Genomic DNA, 8209 nt, shown 5'->3' with positions numbered 1-8209 from the left:
ATGGGCTGAAATTCGACAGGTTGATTGGAAACGGCCCGCGAAAATGGATTGATATAGGACAGCTAGTTTTGGAGTTTGGAGAAGTGTTGGACAAAAAATTAACCCGCACCAGGGGCAATTTCGTCATTTGTCGCGACGGTGTCGAAATAGGCTGAAATTCGGCAGGTTTATTGGAAACGGCCCACGAAAATGGACTGATATAGGACAGCTAGTTTTGGAGTTTGAAGAAGTGCTGGACAGAAAATTAACCCACACCAGGGGCAATTTCGTTATTTTTCGCGACGATGTCAGAATGAACTGAAATTTGGTCGGTTGATCGAAAACAGCTCGAGAAATTGGACTGATAGAGGACAGCTAGCTTTGGAGTTTGAAGAAGTGCTGGACAGAAAATTAACCCGCACCAAGGGCAATTTCGTCGTTTGTCGCGACGGTGTCGGAATGGGTTGAAATTTGGCTGGTTGGTTGTAAACGGCCCAAGAAATTGGACTAATATAGGACAGCTAGCTTTGGAGTTTGAAGAAGTGCTGGACAGAAAATTAACCCGCACTATGGGTAATTTCGTCATTGTCGCGATGGTGCCGGAATGGGCTGAAATTTGGCAGGTTGATTTGAAATGGCACGAGAAAATGTACTGATATATGGCAGCTAGCTTTGGTGTTTGAAGAAGTGTTGGACAGAAAATTAACCAGCACCAAGGGCAATTTCGTAATTTGTCGCGATGGTGTCGGAATGGGCTGTAATTTGGCAGGTAGATTGGAAACGTACGAGAAATTGAATTGATACAGGACAGCTATGTTTGGAGTTTGAAAAAGTGCTGGACAGAAAATTAACCCACACCAGGGGCAATTTCGTCTTTTCTCGCGACGACGTCAGAATGGGCTGAAATATGGCAAGTTGATTATAAACGGCTCAATAAAATTGGACTAATATAGGACAGCTAGCTTTGGGGTTTGAAGAAGTCTTGGACAGAAAATTAACCCGCACTAGGGACAATTTCATCATTTGTCGCGACGATGTCGGAATGGGCTAAAATTTGATAGGTTGATTGGAAAGGGATCGAGAAATTCGTCTGATTTTGGATAGGTAGCTTTGGTGTTTGAAGAAGTGCTGTACAGAAGATTAACCCGCACCAAGGGGCAATTTCGTCATTTGTCGCGACGGTGTCGGAATGGGCTGAAATTTGGCAAGTTGATTGGAAACGGCCCGAGAAATTGAACTGATATTAGACAGCTAGCTTTGGAGTTTGAAGAAGTGCTAGACAATAAATTAACCCGCAACCGGGGCGATTTCGTCGTTTGTCTCGACGATGTCGGAATGAGTTGAAATTTGGCAGGTTGATTGAAAATGGCTCGAGAAATTGGACTGTATAGGATAGCTAGCTATGGAGTTTGAAGAAGTGCTGGACAGAAAATTAACCCGCACTAGGGACAATTTCGTCATTTGCCTCAACGTTATCGGAATGAGCTGATATTCGGCAAGTTGATTGAAAACGGCTCGAGAAATTGGACTGGTATAGGGAAGCTAGCTGTGGAGTTTGAAGAAGTGCTGGACAGAAAATTAACCCGCACTAGGGATAATTTTGTCATTTGTAGCGACAGGGTCGGAATGGGCTGAAATTCGGCAGGTTGATTGGAAACGGCCCGAGAAATTGGACTGATATAGGGCAGCTAGCTTTGGAGTTTGAAAAAGTGTTGGACAGAAAAATAACCCCCACCAGGGGCAATTTCGTCATTTGTCGCGACGGTGTCGGAATGGATTGAAATTTGGCTGGTTGATTGTAAACGGCCCAAGAAATTCGACTGATATAAGACAGCTAGTTTTGGAGTTTGAAGAAGTGCTGGACAGAAAATTAACCCGCACCTGGTGTAATTTCGTCATTTGTCGCGACGGTGCCAGAATGGGTTGAAATTTGGCAGGTTGATTTGAAATAGCCCTAGAAATTGTACTGATACATGACAGCTAGCTTTGGAGTTTTAAAAAGTGTTGTACCGAAAATTAACCCGCACCAAGGGCAATTTCGTAATTTGTCGCAACGGTATATGAATGGGCTGAAATTTGGGAGGTTGATTGGAAACGGTATGAGAATTTGGACTGATATGGGACAGCTAGCTTTGGAGTTTGAAGAAGTGTTGGACAAAAAATTAACCCGCACTAGGGGCAATTTCGTCATTTGTCGCGACGGTGTCGGAATGGGTTGAAATTTGGCTGGTTGGTTGTAAACGGCCCTAGAAATTGGACTCATATAGGACAGCTAGCTTTGGGGTTTGAAGAAATGCTGGACAGAAAATAAACCCGCACCAGAGGTAATTTCGTCATTTGTCGCGATGGTGCCGGAATGGGCTAAAATTTGGCAGGTTGATTTGAAATGACACAAGAAAATGTACTGATATTTGGCAGCTAGCTCTGGTGTTTGAAGAAGTGTTGGACAGAAAATTAACCAACACCAAGGGCAATTTCGTAATTTGTCGAGATGGTGTCGGAATGGGCTGAAATTTGGCAAGTAGATTGGAAACGGTACGAGAAATTGAATTGATACAGGACAGCTATGTTTGGAGTTTGAAGAAGTGCTGGACAGAAAATTAACCCACACCAGGGGCAATTTCGTCTTTTGTCGCGACGGTGTCAGAATGAGCTGAAATTTGGCAGGTTGATTGTGAACGGCTCAAGAAATTGGACTAATATAGGACAGCTAGCTTTGGGGTTTAAAGAAGTCTTGGACAGAAAATTAACCCGCACTAGGGACAATTTCATCATTTGTCGCGACGATGTCGGAATAGGCAAAAATTTGACAGGTTGATTGGAAAGGGATCGAGAAATTAGTCTGATATTAGACAGGTAGCTTTGGTGTTTGAAGAAGTGCTGGACAGAAAATTAACCCGCACCAGGGGCAATTTCGTCATTTGTCGCGACGGTGTTGGAATGGGCTGAAATTTTGCAGGTTGATTGGAAACGGCCCGAGAAATTGAACTGGTATTAGACAGCTAGCTTTCTAGTTTGAAGAAGTGCTGGACAGAAAATTAACCTCCAACTGGGGCAATTTCGTCCTTGAAATGAGCTGAAATTTGGCAGGTTGATTGAAAATGGCTCGAGAAATTGGACTGGTATAGGACAGCTAGCTGTGGAGTTTGAAGAAGTGCTGGACAGAAAATTAACCCGCACTAGGGACAATTTCATCATTTGTTTCAACGGTGTCTGAATGAGCTGAAATTCGGCAGGTTGATTGAGAATGGCTCGAGAAATTGGGCTGGTATAGGGAAGCTAGCTGTGGAGTTTGAAGAAGTGCTGGACAGAAAATTAACCCGCACTAGGGATAATTTTGTCATTTGTCGCGATAGTGTCGTAATGGGCTGAAATTCTTCAGGTTGATTGGAAACGGACCTAGAAAATGGACAGATATAGGACATCTAGCTTTGGAGTTTGAAGAAGTGTTGGACAGAAAATTAACCCGCACTAGGGGCAATTTCATCATTTGTCGCGACGGTGTCGAAATGGATCGAAATTTGGCTGGTTGATTGTAAACGGCCCAAGAAATTCGACTGATATAGGACAGCTAGTTTTGGATTTTGATGAAGTGCTGGACAGAAAATTAACCTGCACTAGAGGTTATTTCGTCATTTGTCGCGACGGTACCGGAATGGGTTGAAATTTGGCAGGTTGATTTGAAATAGCCCTAGAAATTGTACTGATACGTGATAGCTAGCTTTGGTGTTTGAAAAAGTGCTGGACAGAAAATTAACCCGCAGCTAGGGCAATTTCGTAATCTGTAGTGATGGTGTCGGAATGGGCTAAAATTTTGTAGGTTGATTGGAAACGGTACGAGAAATTGGACTGATACAGGACAGCTATGCTTGGAGTTTGAAGAAGTGCTGGAGAGAAAATTAACCCACACGAGGGGCAATTTCGTCTTTTGTCGCGATTGTGTCAGAATGGGCTGAAATTTGGAAAGTTGATTGCTAACGGCCCAAGAAATTGGACTGATATAGGACAACTAGCTTTGGGGTTTGAAGAAGTCCTGGAAAGAAAATTAACCCGCACCAGGGACAATTTCATCATTTGTCGCGACGATGTCGGAATGGACTGAAATTTGGCAGGTTGATTGGAAAGGGCCCGAGAAATTGGACTGATTTTGGACAGGTAGCTTTGGTGTTTGAAGAAGTGCTAGACAGAAAATTAACCCGCACCAGGGGTAATTTCGTCATTTGAATGGGCTGAAATTTTGCAGGTTGATTGGAAACGGCTCGAGAAATTGAACTGATATTAGACAGCTAGCTTTGGAGTTTCAAGAAGTGCTGGACAGAAAATTAACCCGCAACCGAGGCAATTTCGTCATTTACTCGACGGTGTCGAAATGAGCTGAAATTTGGCAGGTTGATTGAAAACTGCTCCAGAAATTGGACTGGAATAGGACAGCTAGCTGTGGAGTTTGAAGAAGTGCTGGACAAAAAATTAACCCGCACTTGGGACAATTTCGTCATTTGTCTCGACGGTGTCGGAATGAGCTGAAATTTGGTAGGTTGATTGGAAACGACCCGAGAAATTGGACTGATATATGACAGCTAGCTTTGGAATTTGAAGAAGTGCTGGACAGAAAATTAACCCGCACCTGGGGTAATTTCGTCATTTGTCACGTCGATGTCGAAATGGGCTGAAATTCGACAGGTTGATTGAAAACGGCCCGCGAAAATGGATTGATATAGGACAGCTAGTTTTGGAGTTTGAAGAAATGTTGGACAAAAAATTAACCCGCACCAGGGGTAATTTCATCATTTGTCGCAACGGAGTCGAAATGGGTTTAAATTTGCCCGGTTGATTGGAAACGGCCCGAGAAATTGGACTGATATAGGACAGCTAGCTTTGAAGTTTGGAGAAGTGCTGGATAGAAAATTAACCCGCACCAGGGGTAATTTCGTCATTTGTCGCGACGGTGTCGAAATAGGCTGAAATTCGACAGGTTTATTGGAAACGGCCCACGAAAATGGACTGATATAGGACAGCTAGTTTTGGAGTTTGAAGAAGTGCTGGACAGAAAATTAACCCGCACCAGGGCAATTTCGTTATTTTTCGTGACGGTGTTAGAATGAACTGAAATTTGGTCGGTTGATCGAAAACAGCTCGAGAAATTGGACTGATAGAGGACAGCTAGCTTTGGAGTTTGAAGAATTGCTGGACAGAAAATTAACCCGCACCAAGGGCAATTTCGTAATTTGTCGCGATGGTGTCGGAATGGGCTGAAATTTGGCAAGTAGATTGGAAACGGTACGAGAAATTGAATTGCTACAGGACAGGTATGTTTGGAGTTTGAAGAAGTGCTGGACAGAAAATTAACCCACACGAGGGGCAATTTCGTCTTTTGTCGCGACGGTGTCAGAATGGGCTTAAATTTGGCAGGTTGATTGTAAACGACTCAAGAAATTGGACTAATATAGGACAGCTAGCTTTGGGGTTTGAAGAAGTCTTGGACAGAAAATTAACCCGCACTAGAGACAATTTCATCATTTGTCGCGACGATGTCGGATTGGGCTAAAATTTGACAGGTTGATTGGAAAGGGATCGAGAAATTGGTCTGATTTTGGACAGGTAGCTTTGGTGTTTGAAGAAGTGCTAGACAGAAGATTAACCCGCACCAGGGGGCAATTTCGTCATTTGTCGCGACGGTGTCGGAATGGGCTGAAATTTGGCAGGTTGATTGGAAACGGCCCGAGAAGTTGAACTGATATTAGACAGCTAGCTTTTGAGTTTGAAGAAGTGCTGGACAAAAAATTAACCTCCAACTGGGGCAATTTCGTCGTTTGTCTCGACGGTGTCGGAATGAGCTGAAATTTGGCTGGTTGATTGAAAATGGCTCGAGAAATTGGACTGGTATAGGACAGCTAGCTGTGGAGTTTGAAGAAGTGCTGGACAGAAAATTAACCCGCACCAGGGACAATTTCATCATTTGTCGCGATAGTGTCGGAATGGGCTAAAATTCGGCAGGTTGATTGGAAACGGCCCTAGAAATTGGACTGATATAGGACAGCTAGCTTTGGAGTTTAAAGAAGTGTTGGACAGAAAATTAACCCGCACCAGGGACAATTTCATCATTTGTCGCGACGGTGTCGGAATGGATTGAAATTTGGCTGGTTGATTGTAAACGGCCCAAGAAATTCGACTGATATAGGACAGCTAGTTTTGGAATTTGAAGAAGTGCTGGACAGAAATTAACTCGCACCAGAGGTAATTTCGTAATTTGTCACGACGGTGCCGGAATGGGCTGAAATTTGGCAGGTTGATTTGAAATAGCCCTAGAAATTGTACTGATACGTGACTGCTAGCTTTGGTGTTTGAAAAAGTGCTGGACAGAAAATTAACTCGCAGCTAGGGCAATTTCGTAATTTGTCGCGATGGTGTCGGAATGGGCTGAAATTTTGTAGGTTGATAGGAAACGGTACGAGAAATTGGACTGATATAGGATAGCTATGTTTGGAGTTTGAAGAAGTGCTGGACTGAAAATTAACCCACACGAGGGGCAATTTCGTCTTTTGTCGTGACTGTGCCAGAATGGGCTAAAATTTGACAAGTTGATTGCAAACGGCCCAAGAAATTGGACTGATATAGGACAACAAGCTTTGGGGTTTGAAGAAGTCTTGGACAGAAAATTAACCCACACCAGGGACAATTTCATCGTTTGTCGCGACGATGTCGGAATGGACTGAAATTTGGCAGGTTGATTGGAAAGGGCCCGAGAAATTGGACTGATTTTGGACAGGTAGCTTTGGTGTTTGAAGAAATGCGGGACAGAAAATTAACCCGCACAGGGGTAATTTTGTCATTTGTCGCGACGGTGTCGGAATGGGCTGAAATTTTGCAGGTTGATTGGACATAGCCCGTGAAATAGAACTGATATTAGACAGCTAGCTTTCGAGTTTGAAGAAGTGTTGGATAGAAAATTAACCCGCAACCGGGGCAATTTCGTCATTTGTCTCGACGGTGTCGGAATGAGCTGAAATTTGGCAGGTTGATTGAAAACGGCTCCAGAAATTGGACTGGAATAGGACAGCTAGCTGTGGAGTTTGAAGAAGTGCTGGACAAAAAATTAACCCGCACTTAGGACAATTTCGTCATTTGTCTCGACGGTGTCGGAATGAGCTGAAATTTGGTAGGTTGATTGAAAGCGGCTCGAGAAATTGAACTGGTATAAGACAGCTAGCTGTGGAGTTTGAAGAAGTGCTGGACAGAAAATTAACCTGCACTAGGGATACTTTCGTTATTTGTCACGACAGTGTCTGAATGGGGTAAAATTCGGCAGGTTGGTTGGAAACCGCCCGAGAAATTGGACTGAAATAGGACAGCTAGCTTTGGATTTTGAAGAAGTGTTGGAAAGAAAATTTGCCCGCACCAGGGGCAATTTCATCTTTTATCGCGACGGTGTCGTAATGGGCTGAAATTTTGCAGGTTGATTGAAAACGGCACGAGAAATTGGACTGATATAGGACAGCTAGCTTTGAAATTTGAAGAAGTGCTGGACAGAAAATTAACCCGTGCCAGGGGCAACGTCGTCATTTGTCGCAACGGTGTCGGAATGGGTTGATATTTGCGAGGTTGGTTGGAAACGTCCCGAGAAATTGGACTGATATAGGGCAGCTAGCTTTGGAGTTTGAAGAAGTGTTGGACAAAAAATTAACCCGCACCAGGGGCAATTTAGTCATTTGTCGCAATGGTGTCGGAATGGGCTGAAATTTGGTAGGTTGAATGGAAACGACCCGAAAAATTGGACTGATCACAGCTAGCTTTGGAATTTGAAGAAGTGCTGGAGAGAAAATTAACCCGCACCTGGGGTAATTTCGTCATTTGTCACGTCGGTGTTGAAATGGGCTGAAATTCGACAGGTTGATTGGAAACGGCCCTCGAAAATAGACTGATATAGGACAGCTGGTTTTGGAGTTTGAAGAAGTGTTGGACTTTAAATTAACCCGCACCAGGGGCAATTTCGTCATTTGTAGCAGCGGAGTCGGAATGGGTTTAAATTTGCCCATTGATTGGAAACGGCCCGAGAAAGTGGACAGATATAGGACAGCTAGCTTTGAAGTTTGAAGAAGTGCTGGACAGAAAAATAACCCGCACCAGGGGCAATTTCGTCATTTGTCATGAAGGTGTTGAAATAGGCTGAAATTCGGCAGGTTGATTGGAAACAGCCCACGAAAATGGACTGATATAGGACAGTTAGTTTTGG

This window comes from Olea europaea, chromosome 17 (genome assembly GCF_002742605.1).
Source record: "Olea europaea var. sylvestris chromosome 17, O_europaea_v1, whole genome shotgun sequence".
NCBI lineage: Eukaryota > Viridiplantae > Streptophyta > Magnoliopsida > Lamiales > Oleaceae > Olea > Olea europaea.
Note: the sequence above shows the minus strand (reverse complement) of the source record.